This window comes from Pteronotus mesoamericanus, unplaced genomic scaffold (genome assembly GCF_021234165.1).
Source record: "Pteronotus mesoamericanus isolate MK-2021 breed Mesoamerican mustached bat unplaced genomic scaffold, CSHL_Meso_final scaffold_83, whole genome shotgun sequence".
Taxonomy (NCBI): Eukaryota; Metazoa; Chordata; class Mammalia; order Chiroptera; family Mormoopidae; genus Pteronotus; species Pteronotus mesoamericanus.
In genome coordinates, this window is record NW_026555328.1 from 2,984,452 (window position 1) to 3,005,901 (window position 21,450).

Consider the following 21,450-nt stretch of genomic DNA (forward strand, 5'->3'; position numbering starts at 1 on the left):
ACCATGTCACAGTCCTGAGTTCCATTCAATTATTTCTGACATGAAAACTCCATATCTATATACCTCTATCTTTCTGCCTCTCTCTCTATATCTATACCCCTAATTTATCTATCAATCATCCTTTCACTTAACTATCTAGTGAAATGGCAGACATTTACCTCGTATCTCAAAATCTCCTACCATCCTCAAATCTCTGGGAAGTCAGGTGTATTCCCCTTTCTGAATGGAGAGGCTGAAATATGCTTAACTGCTGTCCCCAAAGGTGTCCTAGAGCAAGGGTGCCCTGCCTGCCACCTCAGTCACGGACAGACCCAGAACTGGTAGCATATATTAAGTCATACATCCTTAGGGGTGGGAATATATTAAGCCGCATTAGCTGGTCATTTTGAATAATTACCCTCATCCTCATTTTTAAACAGCCAGGATGGGATTCGATTATAAACCTGCTTGGCCATGGCAGGGAAGTCTTGGGTGGGATAGGGGTGTAGAAGAAGGGAAGACCAAACAAAGAAAGGGCTTATTACAAGCCGAGCGCAGTAACTCTGTAATTTATTCAGGATCCAGGCCAGGTCTGCCCCTGAGAGCAGTAGCGGATGGGCCTGGGTGGGCCCTTTTGATGCTGACCGTGTCCGTAAAAGGTTGGATGAAATCTCCATCAGGCCAGAAATGTGTTCTGGGCTTCAAACACAGCCTTTCCTTAAAGGGCAAAATGCTCTCTGTTGGGGAGGTGGCTTTATTTGGGTTTCCCTGGGGTGGGCAGCGGCTCACTGTAGACTCCTGGCAGGAAGCAGCCCTGGTGGCTCCTGGCCAGGCCAGTGGAGACCTCTGACCTTCTCTCTGGGCCTCAGGAACCGCCGCTTCCCTGGGAGGAGGAAGGTGGCAAGGAGGAGGGAAGGGAGGAGCAAAGGGAAAACAGAGCTTTCTGAAAAATAAAAAAGAAAAAAAAGAAAGGGTTGTCATAGAACCAAGGTGAGTGGGAGGACCCCACTAAACTGTGAGCTTTACGGGGCTCTTGGGTACGTTTCTGTTGTTGTTTTCTTTTGTTCATGGCTGTTAGAACTTGAGTACATCTTGAGGCCGTCGCATGGAGAAGGACCACTGGGTCTCCGCTCTCTATTTTGCTTTATATAACAAAGACCCAGAAAGGGGATGTGTGTTCCCAGGGTCACTTGGACATGTTGCACCGCCTCTCACAGCTCTACTGTGCCATTTTGTGATCTAATTATTCCAGAATGGGATGGGCTGATAAAAATAACAATAACAGCTGTAGCAGCTGCAGCTAAAGTTAATTAATCACTTCCTAAACTAGATATTTCTTGAGCTTGAGTATTTCATGGGCTTTACTTCATTCAGTCCTGGTAGGCAATCAGCCCCATTTTCCAGAGGAGAAAACTGAGGCTTAGAAGGACGAAATAAACTGCCAAACATGAAATGGTAGCCAGCAGGGGAGAGTTGGGATTGAAACCTAGGTTGGTGGGATCCAGGGCAGAGGATCTTTGTTTTACTCATCCTGTCTTCCGCCACGCTTGGTAGGCAGACGTCAAATTGCTCCGTTAATTATTTTTATGTAAACAAAAATACATTTTTTTTCCATTTTATATGTATACTTGAGTCTTGGTGCTGAGACTAGCCTTTAGGCAGTCAAAATTGATTAGTTCAAAATTAATTTTCATGGTAAGGGAGAGGCTGGTTTAGAGAGACCAGGCATTAATGATTGTCTTCTCAAGATACACACACACACACACACACACACACACACACACACACACACACACATTGCAAGGGAGATCACAGTTAATATTATTTCCCATTTATCCAGTGCCTGAAGAGAAGTAACATGCACTGAATGCACATGTGCCAGGCATTTTAGCATCTGTTATTTCAAAATCATAGCAGCTGTCTTGGGAGAGGGTGCTATGTATTTATGCCCATTTTACAGAGTAAATTTAAAGTTAAAGTAATTTTATCAAGACAGCAGTATAAATGGAAGTCAGGTTATGGACCTCAAAGAATCAGAATCCTAAGTCCACTTTGCCAAGTTACCCTCCAGGTGTTGGGCAAATAATTTAAATGGGGGGGAGGACCAGATTTACATTCCACTCCACATGCTGGGGTGAGGTTTAGGCGGAGGAGAGGAGGGCTCTCTTACGTGATTTTCTTTTGAAGAGCGGAGAACTAATTAATACAAGTGACAGGGAAGCAGTGAATTCATAGGGCAAGAGTCAAGGGGCTTGGGCCAGTGGCCCCCCGTGTTCATCCACCAATGACCCTCTTGCGCTCAGAAATGATTCGACTTCCAAGCAGACTGTACCGAATGAGAACTAACCCCTAGATTCCCTCATTGACCAAACAATTAAGCTGAAATAACAGAGCTACCTACCGGAATTCTGGTCTGCCTCGAGAGGGCTGCTGAGAGCCTCCTGGGCTCTTGTTACCCATTGCATAAGCAGAGGCTCACGCTTTCACTCGCCTGGGCTGCTTTGTGAAATATTGCTGGTACTAGGGTCCCCTCTTCCACCCGAGTACACTCTCAGTGACCTGGATTCCAAGCTGGGGCCCATCACTGTGGGAAATCAAGTATTTGTCTCCTGTTCTCAGTTATCACCTGCCCACTGTCCTTTGTCATGCCTAGCAGGATTGATGGCTCGGGCTGGGGTATGAAGGAATGGGCACACCTCCAGAGGTGCTGGGATTCCAGGCTGCAGCATCTGTAACCCTCCTGTCAGTAGACCTCAGAGAGGCTGAGATGCTAGCTCCCAAATGGTGAGTCTTAAAGCCAGAGGGCTAAGGACCAGCTGCTGTGGACCGAGGGCTGCCGAGGGTATGGCAGCCCTGGGAAGTTATAGAAGGGTTTCTGCCTGCTGGGAACAAACAGTTGGGGCTGCAGGGTCATCCTATGGGAGGTTTGTTTTCTTAGTGGACTAAGCCCAGCTGTACCGAGGAAGGCGGGGCTGGTGACGGTGATTGTGTGTTTGTGTGAGTATTTGGATGTATATGTGCATGTCTGTGTGAGTATATGTATGTATGTGTGTGTTCCTTTAGGGCTGGGTTTTGACTTAACCCAGCAAACCCTCTTTGAAGTTGGAACCAGAAAACTGAGCCTCTCTGTCCTCCCAGCCAGAGCAATTCCACGGCTGCATGGCAGGGAAGGCGTTTATAAGCTATTTTCTCACTTTCATACGGTCTCCTTGTCCCAAATGGTGTCACAAACAGTGTATTTGTGAGACCCCCGGGCTGCTAGATTTCTCTGGTTTCCATGGAAACCGCAAAGCGACTTGAAGAGGGGTGAGAGGGAAGAAGGGCAAGGGAGAGGGGGAGCCTGGGGCTCCATGGGATGGGAGGCTTCCTTTCCAAAGGGGAGGGCCAAAAGGTGCGGAAGAAGGAGCAAGGGTGCCACTGAGGATGATTTATTGTCCTTAGTCCTGTGGTTTTCTGAATTGATCACAGGGCAGTGAAGCCCTGGGTGGAGGAGAAGGCTGAAAGAGACTTGGAGCCCTGTCTTGGGACCTGAGCAAGATTCAAAGGCTGGGACAAAGGGACTGGAGGGAGAACCCTCTCCCCACCCCATTGCCTGTGAGTTAAGCTCTTAATTCCCTGGATCGCTGTTCAAGGTCTTCACTATCCAGCGCCACCAGAGTGGTCCACTTTCCTTGATTTCCTTCCTAACAGTCTCATAGGACAGGTATTGGTCTTGTTACTGTAAATTCCTCCAGGGCAGTGACCTTGTCCTATTTCTTTCTGAATCTCTAATACTTGGCCCTGTAGCTGATAGGAATTGATAAAACGTGCAAGCTCACTGGGGGACCCAGAGCCTTTGCTTTCCTGTCTCGAGAGCTCCAATTCTTCTCTCCCTCCCAGCAAGGACTACCTACTCCTTCTTCCACGCTCAGCTCAAGTCCCACCTTCTCTCTGAGGTTTCTCCAGCCCACATTCAATGCCAGGGTCTTCCAAACACGCATATAGCTCAGTGCCTTGCATGTACATCTTGATATCTGGTTTCTCTGAACACCTGTGTCTGTGCTTAAGCACAGCCTGTTTGTTTTTAAAATGCAGGCTCTTTTCCTCCTGTTCAAAAGAGCATGGAATTTGGGTCACAATCATACTGATCAGGAATTCAGTTCCTATCATGGGTGCTTTGCCTGCAAAATATCATGAAGTAAACATCAATCTGAGTGTGAGCTTGGCTCTGCATCTGTGTGTGAACTGGAGCAAGGCATTTCAACTCTCTGAACCTTAGTTTCCTCATCAGGAAAATAGGAATCATAATAACAATTTCCATAGGGTAGTTCTGAGGATCTTAAGAGCTATTGGTTAGGACCTTGCTTTGAAACCTGGGAGAAGCCCTCAGGATGAGTGTCATTGTCACTGTTGCAGTTCTCTGAGGGCAGAAGTCATATCCTACTGATTTTGTGGCTGGCCCCTACCCCACTCCACGCACAAGTGCTTAGCCGCCCCGCCGGGGAAACACATACCACATGTTTGTTGAGCTGAGCTAAGAGTTGGTAGAGAAAAGAGCGCTGGGTGGTCACTGAGTCCGGGTGGGGAACCCCATAGTGTGTGGCCCACTGGGGCTGAGTATTGTTGGGATATTTGGGAGATATTCTTAGAGTAGCAGATCTATAAGGGTCAGAGGTCACAGCCTAGGGTAACTGCAGTTCTTAAGAGGCAATTTAAGGAAAGGACAAGGTGAAGATTGAAAAATCCTAAGGAATAGGCATTAGGAAAGCTTAGATTTTAAAAATTCTTGGGGACGTGATGCCTGCCAGCCACTTTTATTTACAAATCCACATCTGGCTTTGTTTCCACAGCCACCTTGTGAAGCAGACGTTGCTGTCCCCATTTGAAGGGTGAAGAGACTTGCCCAGACCCAGCCCCTCCTCCGCGGTTCCATATTCCCTCCCTGACCCTGGCTCAAGGTCCTGAGGTCCCATGCCCTAATGGAACTAGAGTAAGATGACCCCTTGAAAGACCTGCTAAGTGTTCCCCGGGGAGAGAAAACCAATAGGTGTGGTGACTGTAAGAAAACATTTGGTTGGCAATCACAGCTCCTCATCCAGGGGTGAGCTCACACCAGGGAGCAGAAACGCGATGGAGCTTCCTGTGTTGTTGCCCGGGTGGTCTGGTCCCTGCACCCCCTGCCTGTCTGTACGCCCACTTAACTCCCAAACATCCATCACCACAGGGCATGGGGCGGGGTGACACAGAGGGGCAGTGGCATGGAGGGGGATGGGAAAGGCAACTGGTGATCACCGACAGCTGGTCTTACTTGTCCCCATCCCACCAGGCCTCGAGGTTCCCAGGGGCAGGGGTGAGTGATTAAGAATCGCCTGTCAGGACGTGCCCACCAGCTGCCAGGTGACCTCGGAGGCTGTTTAATGTCCAGCAACACAATGTCAGTCACAACCTTTGCCCTGTCGGCAGCACTGGAGGATGGAGCTTATTCCAAAGAGGAAAACATCTTTAAAATAGAAGCTCTTGCCTCCCTGGCCCTCCCCCTGGCTTTTCCTGCAACTTCAAGGCTCTCATTGGAATTGTAGGGATGCCTGTTTTCCTCCTCCAGTCGATCCGAGAAAGGGGGCCAGGTGGGAAATTTACCAATGGAACCGGCCTCTGGGGGCAATTATTATCTTGGACCCCATGACAATGACTTGATTTCCAAAGAAATGCCTCAGAGAGCACCCACTTCACCCCTTTTATAAAATGGGGAGGATTCACCCTGGCTGGTGTGGCTCAGTGGATTGAGTGCCGGCCTCTGAACCAAAAGGTCACTGGTTCAATTACCAGTCAGGGCACATGCCTGGGTTGCGGGGCAGGTCACCAGTTGGGGGCGTGCGAGAGGCAACCAATCAATGTATCTCCCGCACATCAATGTTTCTCTCCCTTTCTTTCTCTCTCCCTTCCCCGCTCTCTAAAAACAAATAAAATCTTTAACAAAAATAAAATGAGGAGGACTCTTCTTGCCGTTCCTCAGCCCCTGCCGGTCCCTCAGAAGGGCAGTGTGCACTCCTAAGGCTCGGGCTACAGCGTGCGATATGGTAGCCGCCAGCTCTGCGTCGCTGTTCAAATTTAAATGACTTAAAATGAAGTCATATCAATATTTCAGTTTTTCAGTCCCATTAGCCCTCTTTCAAGTTTTCAACAGGCACCTGTGACAAGTACCTGTCAGACTAGACAGTGCAGACGTCGGACATACCCATCACTGCAGGGAGCTCTTCTGCACAGCACTGGCTGAGCAGTGGTTCTCTGGTCTGGCTGCTGCTGGAATTGCCCGGGAGCTTACGAGGAGCCCTGCCACCTGACTGGGGCTCACCCCCAAGACGCTAAGTCAGTAGATCTGAGATGGAGTCTGGCACTGGGAGTTTTCAAAAGTTCCCCAAGTGATTCGAATGTGCACTCAGTGCTGGCCCACTGAACCTGAAACTTACTCTGCTATAAAGATCATGGGGAGTCTTTTTGGAAAAAAAAATACAGATTCTTAGGGAACTTCTTTAAGGAACCAGAGTTGGCAGGTCCGGGGCAGGTGTCAGGAATCTGTGTTTTTGTTAATCATGTTAAGTAATTCTTATGGTGGAGCAGGTTTAGGAAACATTGATATAGACTAGAGACAGAAAGAATTCACTCACCAGACACCTTTTAGGTCAGGCACTGTGCTGGGCCTGTGGCCAAGGGACCCCAAGGCCATTATTGTTCAGGAAGACGGGCTCTATCTGTGCCTGTGTCACAGGTAAGGAAAACGGAAATTCACAAAAGAGGAAGTTCTTTCCCCAAGTCACCCTGCCAGTAAGGGGTGGCACTGGCCTTTAGATCCGGCCTGAGTGTTAAAGAAAGTGAGCTCTGGGGTCATTCTGTGGTTTGAATCATGCCACTAAGTGTGTGACCACAGACAAGTCACTACCCTCTCAAAGTCAATTCCCTCCTTTGTAAACTGGTATCCATAACAGCCCCTCCCCGTTCAGGATGCAGCAGTGATTAAATAAGATAGGGCAGGGCGAGGAGTTTGCAGGCTCAGATTCGATTCGTGTTCAACAGGCTTTACTCTGGCGATAAGGACAATGCCCTTTCAGGAAGGTCTGTTCTTTTCATCATGTCTTCATCCCAAGAGAAACTTTTGTGCTTCTCTCGCTATTTCCCTGTTCTCCTGTCTGTCTCTGGTTTGTTCCACGGTAGGGAGGTATTGATTCTGTCCCCTCTCGCTGTGTGGCTCCAGCTGCTGGATGTGAAGAGTGAGGAAAGCCCCTGGCTGTTGGCCAGGTGGGTCCAGGCTGTCTCTTTGTCCCAAGTCCCCTGTGCTCCTCTCTCTCTCTCTCTCTCTCTCTCTCTCTTTCAGACCAAGAAACAGAAGCTTGGAGTCGCTAAAACACTCATCTGCCCTCACATAACTAGTAACTAACAAAACTGAGATTTGACCCCAGGTTCAGGCCCTGAAGCTGTTACTCTAGGTTGTCACCCAAACAGAAAAAGAAAGAACCAAAAGTCCACAGCATGAGATCAGAGTTTTGTGTGTTTCACTTTATAAGCTGTGTTGATGCCCATCAAAACATTGAATACTTGTGATATACCCAGGGTGGTGGGGCATTATCCCAAATTCGGAATCAGGAAAACGAGGCCCCGGGACAGTGCGATGTGGCAGGATGACCCAGTTAGCCGGAGCCGGACGCGGAAGATGCCACGGTCTGTCGGCGGACGCATTTCTGCTCTTTCCATGGAAATTACACTTGTTGTTGGCTCCAGTGTGGGGGCATCATCACCTTCCTTCTGCCAAGTCCATGAATGGTGAGGAGGCTTTTTCCTCCAGGAGTGGAAGTGCTTGGATTTGGTAAAGGCCTGAGCCTGTACTAAACACAACATGGGAGTTATCTCATTATTCCATCTTCCTCTAGTTTTTTCCCAGCTTTGGGGGGAGATCCCATGACCTCTAGGTCCCTCTGGGGAAATGCTGGCTCCTGGGAAGGCCTTTCCCCCTCGCCCACTGGAGTTCTCTGCTTACAGAGAATGACATCTAGCTTGTGAGCGAGGTAGGCAGCAAGGGAATTGTGCAAGAGAATGGGTGTTGGGAGTTGGCAGATCTGGATTTGAGTCTGTTTATTTTCCTTCTTGCCGTGTGGACTTGGGCATATCATTTAACCTCTCTGAGCCCCAGATTGTCCTACCATAAAAGTGACACTAATAGTAACATCTGTTTTATGTGGTTGGAATTAGACAATGGCCATTAATGTCCAGCACTGCTGGACACACAAAGGCATCCCAGTGGGGACCATTGCCATCTACACTCACAGTTATCAGCCAGCCAAGTAGAGGAACAGACAGAGGGAGAGGAAGCTGTCACGGTCCACCTGGATTTGCCCCAGGGCCCCTTTCTCTCAGTGTTGATTGGGGACAGAGGAAGAGGGGCACTGATCCTGGAGAAAGGACAGAGGCCCTATAATGAGTTCAGGAAAGCCCATCTCCTGACAATAACAGCTGGGACTGTACAATAACATCCTGCCAGAAGAGGCAGAGACAGGATTCTTGGGGGGGCGGGGAGCGTGTGGCAGCCTCAGTGCCCGCCTGCCCGCCCTCCCGTCCCTTAGCCCTCAGGAGGCTCAGGAAGCAGCAGCCAGGGATCAGAGGGACATGAAGACTTCCTCACCCACGTGCATCCTGGACTGATAGGGCAACTTGAATATAGACGCTCCTGCCAGACAGATTGTTAGTGCTTTCTCTAGGGGCTGCCCCCCCCCACACTGCTCTCCCGGCCTCAGCTGGAGCGCAGGTACAGGCTCATAGCCGCCGGTGGTTCCACTGAGTCAAGGAACAGGACTGGGGAAGGGGAATGGCTCCTGCTGGTCAAAACACCAATACTTGCTGAAGGCTTCTCTTGTGCTGAGGACAGAGCTTGTCTGAAAGCGCAATCATGATGGGGATGCCGTCCCAGGTCCTAGGGAGTTTACCATTGACTGCAGTGGAGAGATCAGGATCAAATACAGTGAGGATTGGGTGAGAAGCGAGGGAGAACCAAGGAAGGCTTCTTCGTGGAGGAGGAGGAGCATACCGCTAAGAATGAGCAGTAATTGGCTCTGTGAAGAGATGGGGACAGCCCTGTGTGACATCTGGTGAGGCGTGTGAGGAGAGCTGAGTTGGGACCACGGCTGGATAGAATGCCAGCGCCAGGGGCTTTGAGAGCAGGTCACACCAAGAAGGATGACCTTCCTCTGCAGGGTAGTGGGAAACCATGGAAACCTTTCAAACAGGGAAGTGAGGTGGTCAGATTTGTGGTTTGAATCTTGACATGTCCCCTCCCACCAGTGAGCAAGACTTTGCAGGGACCTGCTCTACTCTCAAGCCTGGAGGGGACCCAAGGAAGCTGCTTGTCAGAGCCAGAGTCTAGCAGAAGTGGAAGGCAGAGATCTGTGTGGGATGCAGGGGGACAGTGCTGTACCCCGGCTCTGTCAGTTGTTCACATTGTCCTGGGCAAGTCATTTTCACCCTCTAGACCCCATTTCCTCTGTATATAACAAAAGATGGAACCAGGTGAATCCAAAAGGCCCATTCAGATAAAATATTCTATGATCCAAACCTAAGATAATTTTCCCTGCCCTCAAGAAGCTTATGGTCTTGGGGGTGTGACCGAGTGAGACAGCCATGCCTGGTAAATGCTGGCGGACCCTTAGAAAGGGTCTGCTGGGGTAGGGAATGGAGGAAGGACCACAAGCCTCCGTGTCCTGGATGATGGATTTTGTGTACGCAGGGAAGGCAAGGATTGCCAACATGTGCTCCCTGCCTGCTGGGACAGGTTGGTTCTCCATTAATCTCAGTTCTGAGTGGGGCCAGCCTCTCTAGCTGGCGAGCAGGGGACGCAACAAGCCACAGATGCTCCCGCTATGGGTCTGTCCACCGATCCTTGCTTTCAGGCCCCTCCTAATACAGGGATGACTTGCAAGTCCAAGTCCCTGGAGCCCTGGGGGAACAATGTCAACGTGATGCACCAGACCTGGGTTATATGTGTCGTTCTGAGTGACATGTCGTGCAACCTTGGGAACGTGATGCTTCCTCTCAGGGATTTAGTTTTCTCATCTATGCAATGACAAAGTGACATTTTTCCAAGTGACAGCTGTGTGCTGGGCACTGGGTACTGGTGATAAAGGATGAAAAAGGGTAGGTCACTTCACTCAGGCAGCCTTCAATCCGGTGGGAGGCATAGGTGAAAACACGGGCTTTCAGTGCAGCGTAAAGAGGACAATGCTGAAGGGATGCCTGGGCGTGTGGAGGCCCAGGCATGGGCCCTCTGTCCAGCTGGGGAGGTGCAGGAAGGCTCCCTGAAGGAGGAGGCTACATTCATGCTTGAATGATTAGTGCAAGTAAGTTGGTGGAAAGAGCTGGAGGTGGGGGGGAAAGTACTTTAGACATTTCCAAAGAACAACGGATTACCGTATTTTGCCATTATAATACACACATTTTTGCCCCAATTTTTGAGGGAAAAATAAGGGTGTGCATTATACATGGGTAGCACAAATTCTGTATCTATATAAATGTTTTTAATTCTTTTATTTATGGCCATGCATTAAAAGTGTAACTTTAGAAAGCAATAACAATATCTGTATGCAAAATAATACCCTGGAATATGATAATTGGTTTTGTTTCTAAATAGAAATGAATAGAAAGCTGGATTAAAAAAAATTTAAATGAAAGATTTTTTTTTCCTTGAAAGTTTGGGCCAAAAACATGAGTGCATATTATACTTGGGAACACATTATACACGGCAAGATATGGGTCTATCTCGTCATCTTGCTTTTGCAGCATTAACTCTGGCTCCCCAGCCCCCTCCTCTCCCCAGTCTGACTGATGCTTAGAAGCTGATCCCCTGTCTGCTCAGACGGCCAGGCCGCCAGCATTGGAGGCCTCCAGGGTGGACCTCTGAGCAGCTTCTGCTGGAGTGAACTCTGAGCACAGCCCAAATTTGACTTGAAGTCACAAGCTTGCCTTGGGAAGAGCGTTCCAGCAGTCAGCAGGAAGTCTTCTCAGAAGCCTCAAAGTCTTAGATCAGAGCCGATATAGGCTTGGTCTCTGCCAGGGTTTGCTGGGAGAGATGCCATCCGCCTTTCAAGGACTGAACACTCAGCTCCATCTTCCCATCTTGGGCATATTCATTGAGTGAAGACTGGGTTCAAGTAAAAGTGAGAGAAAACAGATGCTCTCATCAGTGTGCACGCACAATAATGCACACACACAGTAATGAACACTCACACAGACTGCTGTGCAGCGAAGGGTACGGTCCCGCGGGAGAGTCCCAGCAGGGCGTCTGAGCTGGCCTGGCAAGCTTGTGGAAGGATGTCTGAGCAGGGGCACTTGAGGTGAGATCCAAAGGAAGAGAAGAAACTTGCTAGCTGAAGAATGGAGTGGGATAGAGAAGGAACAGGTCAGCGTTCTAGACAAAGGAATAGCACGAACAAAGGCCCTGGGGCTAGAAATCCTGCCCATTAAGGCAGTAAAAGAAGTCCAGGTAGCTGCTGTGCAGGGGGATAGGGAGGGTGATGTCACATGACACTGCTGGGTCGGCCAGACCTTGCCCTGCGGGTTCTGCAGGTTGCAAGGAGGTTTTTTGTTCTTTATCCTAAAAGCAGTAGGAATCCTTGTCAACAGGGGGCTAATATATCCTCCCTGTTGATTTGATGCCTCAAGGAGAACAGACGGGGGGGGGGAGGCGGTGGGCATTGCTGGGCCAGTTGGGAGGCTACTGCAGTGATCCAGGTGGGGAGTTCAGTCGGCCTGAGCTAGTGAGTGGCGCTGAAGGTGCTGAGGCGCCGTCAGTTTTGGAAGTGGGATAGAATGCATGCAGGTGGCTGGGAGCAGGTCTGTCAAGGACATCTTCTGGTTTCTGCAGTGACATTGCCGTGGAGCACTGCAAGGTCATCCTGCCCAGCCATCATCTGACTACACGAGGAAATCAAGGCTCAGCGATGGAGAGGGACGTGGCCACACTGGCAGAGCCCTGAACCCCAGCCCATGCTTTCCTGTTCTTTCACAGTAGCATCCCAGAATCAGAAAGAGTGAGAGCAGAAAGAATCCTCGGAAACCAGTCTAATTAATATTTTATAGATAAGGAAACTGAGGCCCCAAGCAATGAGGGCTTTAGGGGCCAAAGGCCATCCAAGGAGTTAATTAATTAATCAACCAAATGGTCTAGGCCTATACAAACACGGCTCGGGTGACCTCTAGATAGTGGGACATGTGTTTGTTCAGGAGGGACACAACTTGGCAGGATTCCCTCCAAATGCTTTCCCAAGCCTCCTTGCGCCCGCTGGTCCCTCTTTCAGCTGGCTGCCTGGGGTTAGGGAATCCAGATGTCTGGGGCCGCTGAAGCCAGGCAGATTTTCCCACATTGTGGGTTCCCAGTGTTTGGACTCATAGCTCAGCAGTCATGCTGGAGGAGGGTGGGTGACAGGGAAGGAGAGCCAAGTTGTTCTTTCAATGCGTTTCCCAGCATCTGAGTTGAGGGAGAGGGGTGGTTTCCCTGGGTGCCCTGGATGTGCCCCTCCCTCTGAGCAGAGCCCTGCAGCTAAAACTGGGACTTGACAGTGGCCACTTCGTGCCTGCATAGAGTCCTTGCTCTTTAGAATTGAATGTCATGCCAGGCTCTGAGAGATGCTATCAAAGACCCCTGTTTCCAGATGTGTTAGTGCGGATGCCAACATTTTCATTAAAAATATTTTTTTTTTTGAGAAAAGCAGGCTGAATATTTGAGATTGGGATTGCATTAGGAAATTCAAGAGCATATTTTTTGGAGCTGAGTGGTTCATTGCCAGTGTGACCTGGCTTTCCCCTGAGGTCCTAGAGGGACTCCCAGTGTCAGTTCTCCACAGCCGTCTGCGTGGGCCCTTGGGAACAGTCAGGCGCAGGGCACAACGGCACCAGCTCTGTGGATGCTCAGGTGGCTGGGAAGACCGGCATGTGGGAAAGCACAGTCTTCATAATCACACACCCCTGGGGATGGGAGGGTGGGTCACAAACACGTTCTGACTTCACTAACTACCCGTGTGAAATTGGTACTTGCCTCTCTGAACCTCAGTTTCCTGTTTCTCTAAGTGGGGATGAAGACACCTATTTCAGCGTCATTGTGAGTACGAAATAACTGATGAAAAGCATTTAGCATACTGTCTGTCATTGAAAAAGCACTCGGTAAATTCCAATCATTGCTATTTCTCACTCCAGGACCCTAACATCGACCAAGATCAAGTCGGATTGATTCAGAAGAACAGAACCTCCCACTTCAGCACTGGCCACTCCTAGATGTCCCCTGGGGTTCACTGCCATGGCAACGGGCTGGTGGAGTGGTGAGGAAGCCAATTGATCGGGCAGCTAAGCAGCCAGAACACTGCCTGCCTTGCTGGCGCCACAGCCATGGCCAGTGAGGGCGGCAGCCTGATTAATGGCTGTCCGATCCCCTGACCTCTGTCTGGCCACCCCGGCTTCTTGCTCAGGGAGGGGTGGAGGCTCCCTCGCTGAGACGTGCCAGGCCCCTGGACAGTGGGCACAGTTACAGGTGCCGAAGAGTCTTAGGACAGCTGGAGCAGAATGTTGGATCTGAAAGGGACCCTGAAGATTGTTCCAGTCTCCTTTCTTGATGACTGAACACAGAACAGACGGACCATGAATGCCTGCAGTGTGCCCGGCCCAGCCTGGCGTTCCTGCCCCTTAGGTGAAGTTTGACAACAATCCTGGGCCAGAGGTATAATTATCCCCAGCAGGGAGGCCGAGAACGAGGCCCAAAGGTGTGAAATCTTCTATTCACAGTACACAGCTAGGATTCACACCCAAGACTTCTCTGATTTCAGTTCCTATGTTACTCACTGTGTGTCTGGCTCTTGGGAACATGTCTGGCCTCCACTGTATTTCCAGGGCCTTGAACGATGGTTCACATGTTTTAGGTGTTCAATAAAAAAGAGCAAATAAATCACTCTGGGATGATTCGGGTACCATTTTTTGTAGCTGTGGTCTTAAACATGGGCCAAGTAAATGTGTGTGTGTGTGTGTGGCTTCTGTCAGACTCTATGATGGGAAAGAGAGACCTAAGGCCCTAAAGATGCCCCCTCTGCTCCCCAGACCCGGCACAACAAGCTCTTCTTCCATAAATGCCCTTGTTCCAGCCACACTGGACTCCACACTGAACACACAGTCTCCTTCCCCTGTGCCTTGTCTCCTACCATCCCCTACCTAGGACACCTCATTTCCGTCTTCCCTGAGGATCCCTTACCCGTCTTGGAGTTTCAGATGTGCCTTTCTCCATGTAGCTTTCCTTGATGCCTTTAAGGGAATTTGATCTCTTGTTTCTGTAAATTTCTGTACTACCTGCAGGTCTCCTTTGTGTGTCCTGACTGCAATCTGCATTGTAATCTGTCTTCTTGTGACTGCACCGTTCCTCCCCTAGAAGACTATGAGCTCTTCGCGGCCCTGACCCTGTTTGGTCCAGCCATTGCCTGGTGTCTAGCACATGGGCACACACAGTAGTCGTAATGAATGTGGAACCAAATGGCGTTGAATTGGCGCAGAGCTCCCCATCCTGGGACCCTGCCGCCCCAATACCCTGGATGAGTCAAGGAGCAGGGCTGGAACGAGGCAGGCCTGGGACGGGGGCAGGCCCCTGTCTGCCTCCCTTCCACCCAAGAGTGGAAAGCAGCCCTCTCCGGGGACCTTTCTGACCTCGGCTGACCTTCACCAGGGCTGTTTTCTCATTCTCTTAGGTCGGGCTGAGAAAAACAGGAAGAATCATTAAAACACAGAGCCTTCTGAGCCAGAAAAATTATCCCTGATTCTTTTTACATACACCCAAAGCTTTGTTTGTGCGTTGTGACAAGAGCGGGCTTTTCCTGCTGCCCTCTAGAAGCCTCTGCTAATCTCCTGGATCTGCCCAAGGCACTGTGCCCTGCCTCCTCATTTCTCTTTTTCTTTTTTCCACAGTTAGTCTCTCTAGTGTTTTCCATATTTAAAAAACGTGGCGTTGGAGAACCCTCCAGCTGTATCTAGAAATTCTCAGAGAGAGATCATCTGATCCTTTGCTACTCAAAGTGGTCTGCGCATGCGCAACCCTGGAGGCTTGTTAGAAATGGCCCCTGGGCCATTCCAGGTGTGCGGCATCTGCACTTCAGCAAGAGCCATGGGAACTGTGAGGGGTGCAGCTCTAACCCACCTTTTTTCCCCCCCAATAAGAGGTGGCATCTGAACTCTGAAGAGGGAAATTGACTTGTGAGTTAGGGGCAAGATTAACTTGGTTTAACAAACATTTGTTGAAAAGCTATTGTACCCCCGGGCCTGTGCTGGGCTCTGTGGATAAAATTTGAAGTGGGGATCCTGGTCTCTGTGGTCTTGAGTAATTCTTTCGTGTACCCAACATTGCCTTGCCCACACCAGGGCCTCAGCAAGCGTTTGTTGAGTGCATATGTCTCTTGAATTCCAGCCCAGGGTTTCTTCCATTTCACTCCAGCTGCCTTCTATAATTACCAGCCTCTTCGAGTAACTCATAGCACTTTCAGACAGAAATAAGTTCTTCAAGGAGAATTCAGAGAGTGGGTTGTATCCTTGGTTTTCCCAACTCTGGGCAGCAGGATCCCAAGACTCAAATAATGAGACAACGTTCATGCAGTCCGGAAACCCATATATCACAAATGACAGAATGGGAGAGTCTGTACCAAAACAAGGCACAATTTCCAATTGATGAATCATCTTCGATGAAGCAATGCAAAATGTGTAACAGGCTCACATATCAGTGCCTGGGTCCACTTCCCCAAAGGGCTGATGAACGATCTCATCTCTGAGGCTGATCTGTTCTGTCCAGCCTGGAGGTCTTCTGCATGTCCCATCTTGCTCTTGTCCCCTGAGATCTGTTATCTCTTGGAATGTCTAGTTCTTCCTTTAGGGGCTTTCTTATTGATTTCACATTTACTTAAAGTAACATTTAGAAGCTACCTTTATTTCTCAGGAAGGCTTTACCCCTTCCTCTCCTCTCTGGCAGTCACAGGCTCCGCATCTGCCTCTGTGCTGCTGCATTATTTCTGGAAGCTCAATATTCTTCCACTATGGTGGAGTGGGATGGGATTTGAAACTATTTGCACGGGAGCAGTTGTGCGCTTTGTGCCTGCATTATAAATGACTTTTCCATTGGGGAAAAACATGCCACCATGATACATTTCTCTGTAACAATGCCATTTCGCAATAGTATCTTGGGATGGCAATCCTCTTAAGACCAGTAGGAGATAGGTTGTAACCTTTTTCTCTTTATTAATTATTGTTGCCCGTGTTGAACTCTTTTAATAGTCACATCTTTACAATGTCCTGCACTGGCATTTCCTAATGTGAAGGAAAATGATATAAATTTCCTGTGGCAGTATTCTTGGAAAGGTAAGAAATTAGTACTTGGGGTTTCACCTGTTCCTTGCATTGGCCAATTTAATCTCTCTAGAACAATGATATTATTTTTAGCAATAAAAAACAGCACTAGCTATTTCTTACTATAAAATAGCTAGCGCTTGATTTCTTACTATGTGCCAAGCACTATTCTAAGCTCATTAACAGGGATTAAATCTTTGAATCCCTAGTACAACATTATGAGATAAGTGGTATCCCCATTATTTAGAGAAGAGAATGAGTCAGGGAGATACAGAATAACCTAGTTAATAAGTAGTAACAGCAGGACTTGAACTTGGGTGGTGTATACCCACTATACAGCCAGCGTCTGGGATGGAGTGACCACTCTGGGTTTCAGCCTTATATTGCTGGCACATATTTGTCCCCAGTAAGACTTTTCCTCATAGACTAGAGTTTCAGTTGTGTTGTCACCTAACAAATAGCCCCAGCATAGAAGCTTAAAACAATAAAAAAAGCATATTAAATTTTAAAAATTTATTTGTGCAAATACTGATTCAAATCGGGCAGTGCCAAACCAGAAGTGGTTAGGAGTGCTCTTCTGGCAGGAATTGGGGGCAAAAGTTTCAAGATAAGGTGTAGAAGCAAAGTAAGAAAATTATTTGATTAGCTATAGATTAAGTGATTGGCTTATTTGGAAAAGACAAGTTGGTTGTTTGGGATTGGTTGTCCTTAGGTTTTGATTTCCTGACCTTAAAGCACTTACAGGCTTAGGTTTTGGTTTGCGGATGTAGGCTGTTAAGGCATTAAAGCCGCCTTAGTTTAATGGCATTCTTGTTTAATTAAACAGTCATCAGCACTGTAGCTAAGCTAGACAATTCTTTTTTTAAAGAATTGATTTTATTTTATATTTTTTTCATTACCATTTAGTCCCCTTATGCCGCCCCCACCCCAGCAATCTCCGCATGACTGTCCATGGCCATGAGTCCTTTTTCCTCTTTGCTCAACCCCACCACCCCCGAACCCCTGACACCTCCCTCCCCCTAGCTGTCCTCCTGCTCTCCATCTATGATTCTAGACGGTTCTTTTATTGCTGCTGCTTGGGATCTCCCACGGGGCTGTGGTCAGAGGATGGCTGGAGCGGGAATGCTCAAGACAGACGCACTAATGTGCCTGGTGCCTGGAGGCGATGGCTGGAAAGCTGGGCTCAGCGGGCAGGAATGGCCGAGCCTCTCTTCGCCCCACGTGGTTTCTGGACTCTCTGTTTGCCTCCCTGGATCAGACTTAGCCCATGGGAGCTCAGGGCTCCTGAGAGCAGGCATGCAGAGGCTGTCAGGCCCTCCTAAGAATTCGTTCTGGAAATGGCACACTTCTGCCACCTCCCTTTGGTCAAATTCAGTCACACGTTCAGTGTGGAAGTGGACTACTCAAGGGCATCCATTTTGGAGACATGGTTGACTTGGTCCCATATTTGGACGCTTGCTGTCACAGCTGGCCCACATGACCTAATGTGGTATATGGTAGCAGTTTAGGTCTGGAGGACAGATGTGAATGAAAACCCTGGTTATGTCACATTTCGGCTGTGTGATGTTAGTTAAGTTCCTTAATCATCTCTCAGCTTCTAATTCTTTGCCTGTGAAAGAGGGAAGCTAGTTGCTAGCACTCGTTGAATATCTTTCTGTGCCAGGCACCGTTGTAAGCACTTTATATATGTGAAATCATTTAAGTTCCCCAGACACTCTATGAAGTGGCTACCATTGTCCTTTCAAATTCACAGAGAAATTCAGCCACGAGAGATGACCTCACCTGCCTACGGTTGCACGGCTGGCAAAGGGCAACCCTGGGATATGAACCCAGGCGCTGTGGCTGCCCGGTCCATGCTCTTCACGGCACTTTGTATTTCTCTCCCTTTTTAAAATTTATTGACTCTTTTGGGAGAGGGGAGGGGAACATCGATTCATTGTTCTACCCATCGATGCATTCATTGATTCCTTCTTGTATGTGCCTTGACTGGAAGATCGAACTTGCGACCTTGGCATATTGGGGTAACACTCGAACCGACTGAGCTGCCTGGCCAGGGCTGCATTTCTCAGCAGAAGCTACACGCTAGGGTGACATCAGTGAAATGCTGCATGTAGAGCCCTTGGTGCAGCATGTGCTTTGGAGTGGCCACGGTATTAGCATCACCCAGAGAGGCCCACTTCTGTCACCTCCCTTTGGTCAAATTCCAGTCTTTCATTACTTGGCTAAGATGAGGACAAGCTGTCTGTTCCCATTTTAAAACACATGATTCCATGTAATATCCTCATTTCAAACATATTTGGGTCCATCTCAAATACAATTGGTTTCCTGGATTTTCATCTCTGTCTACAGCTGAGGGAGTTGTACATTTTCCTTCCAGGAAATCACTTCAGGTTGCTGCTCTGTGTCTAGCACACACATTACTGTGGAGCCCCATCTATCTGCGCTCTGAACATGCTGCTGATTTTTGAGGCTTTCACTCCTGTTGCTGAAGCTCCATTGCTCAGTTTAAGATCCGCTGGGACTTTCAGAGGGATACAGAGAATGTCAGCCAACGCTGTCTGTTCAGAGTTCTCTACCCTTGTCTCTAGGAGAGTAGGTTTTGGCTCTTTCCTGTCATTATGAATCTGTTTGTTTATCTGCTTCCTCCCTTACCCTTCCGACTTATTCATTAGGGTTTTCCAACCACCTGATTGTTGGCTGTCTGTTGTATTTTTTTTCATACATAGAATTAAGGTTATCTTTTTGCTACTTGTGTCTTGCTGACCATAGCTATAAAGTTAAAAAAGATTAGGTGTTTTTTTAAAATTTCTGTTTTGTTCTCCCCATATCTAACGCAGCAGCAAGTCCTACTGGCTCTGCCTCTGAAACATCCTCGGTTTGTTTCCTCACCCACCACCAACAATGGTGCCCCTTAGGACACTTCTCAGTCGGGCCGACGCAGCGACCCTCCCTGGTGTCCCAGCTTACATTCTTTCCCACCCATTGAACATATACACACATACATATGTGTACACATATACATACACACATAGTTGTATATATACATACGCACATATATACACACACACACATAAATAAATGTCTGTCTGGAAAAAGTCCGACCATGATTAATACGAGAACAATGTTCATGACATCGAAGTAACCTGGCAGCCAAGGAGAATGCACCGGAATGCTCATGCATGAACAGTGACAACTTCACTGTACTAGCCAGTGGGGGTCGTAGACGCTGTTGAGTGAGCATGTGTACTGAGTGACTGTCACATTCAAAATGACTGAGTGAGTAAAGCAATGAATCTGCATCAAATTTTGCGTTAAGCTTGAACATTCCTCTGCGGAAACTATTTGGAGGATTCAGGAAGCCCCAGCTACGGGCAGCTGGTGATTGGCAGCTTCCTCATGACAACATACCTGCTCATGCATCACGTCTCATGCGGAGTTTTTGACGAAACATCAAATCACCCAGGTGACTCAGCCCCACTACAGCCCAGATTCGGTGACCTGTGATTTCTGGCTTCTCCCAAAACTAAAATCACCTTTGAAAGGGAAGTGATTTAAGACCATCAATGAAATTTAGGAAAATATGATGGGGCAGCTGATGGCGATTAGGAGAACTGCATCAGGTCCCAATGTACCTACTTTGAAGGGGACAGAAGTGTCATTATCTATGTACAATTTTTTTTTGTATCTTGTGTCTTCTTAAATAAATGTCTCTATTTCTTTTTCTTTTTAAAAAGATTTTATTTTTAGAGAGAGAGGAAGGGAGGGAGGAGTAGAGGGAGAGAAACATCGGTGTGTGATTGCCTCTCGAGCGCCCCCTATGGGGCACCTGGCCCACAGCCCAGGCATGTGCCCTGACTGGCAATTAAACTGGCGACCCTCTGGTTCGCAGGCTGGTGCTCAATCCACTGAGCCACACCAGCCAGAGCAAATGCCTGCATTTTTCATATTATATGGCTGGATACATTCTGGACAGACGATATACACACGCACATGTGTTCATACACACACATAATGTATATATGTTTGAAATACATTATTATCTGGAATTATTTATTATTCTTGTTTATTATCTGACCTGCCTTCATTCTCTTCATCTCCACTCCCACCCCTATTTAGAAAGCAGGCACCAAGGGGTTGGGACTTCATCTTAGCGATTGCCATATACCCAGCCCTTGAAACACGTGCCCAGCATGTGGAGTTGTGTGATCAATATTTTTGAATGATTGCAGGCGTAAACTGCTCCTTTATATGGGAATATAATTCTTGACCAGGTAAGACTCGGATACCAACCATTTCCATAGCTTTGGCTTCTCATTTCTATACATAGAGATCTCTTTTGAATACTGGCTTAGCTATAGGAGTAGAATCCTCAGAGTTGTAAAAATCAGCCACATTATTATGTATTTTCTAGCACTTCATGTTGTGTATTCCCGAATGATTCCATGAGCTAAGCGTGAAGCTGGGGGTGGGGAGCCTCCTTGATAATAGTATGTTTTTCACAGCTCTCTCATATTGGCCTTAGGATTTCTGCCCTCCAAGGTCAGCGGGTTGGGGGTAATGACACAATATAGCCAACATTTTCTCCTCAGATAGCTTCTTAACCACTTTGCATAGGCAATAATTCTTTCCCATTAATTCCTCTTACTCCTCCAATGGCAGTAGTGATTGATGGGAAACATTCTGAACTGAGTGACACAGGTAACATTTTTTCCCTCAGTTTCCTTACCTTTCATTGCAATGACCATTTTCAATAAGGAAGTCCATTTCCTTCATGAAGTTCATGTTGCATTATTGTTTGTGTGCTTCAAACATTTTGGTCTCATCCCAAATTGATCCAACTCAGGTTTCTAATGTTTTAAAGCAGTTTGAAAGTAGAAATGAGAAGGAATAGTGAGAAAGCAAAACATTTGGAGCATTAAAAAAATTGAAAAAGTTGTTTCTAGACTTAAGTGATAAGAGATAAAATTAGAAAAGCTGACTGTTTCTAGACCTACATGATTATAGATACAATTGAAAAAGGCTTTGAGCAACACTAAACTTTTTTCAGTTAAAGTAATTTAGCCAAGAGGAAACAAACAAGAATAAGAATGT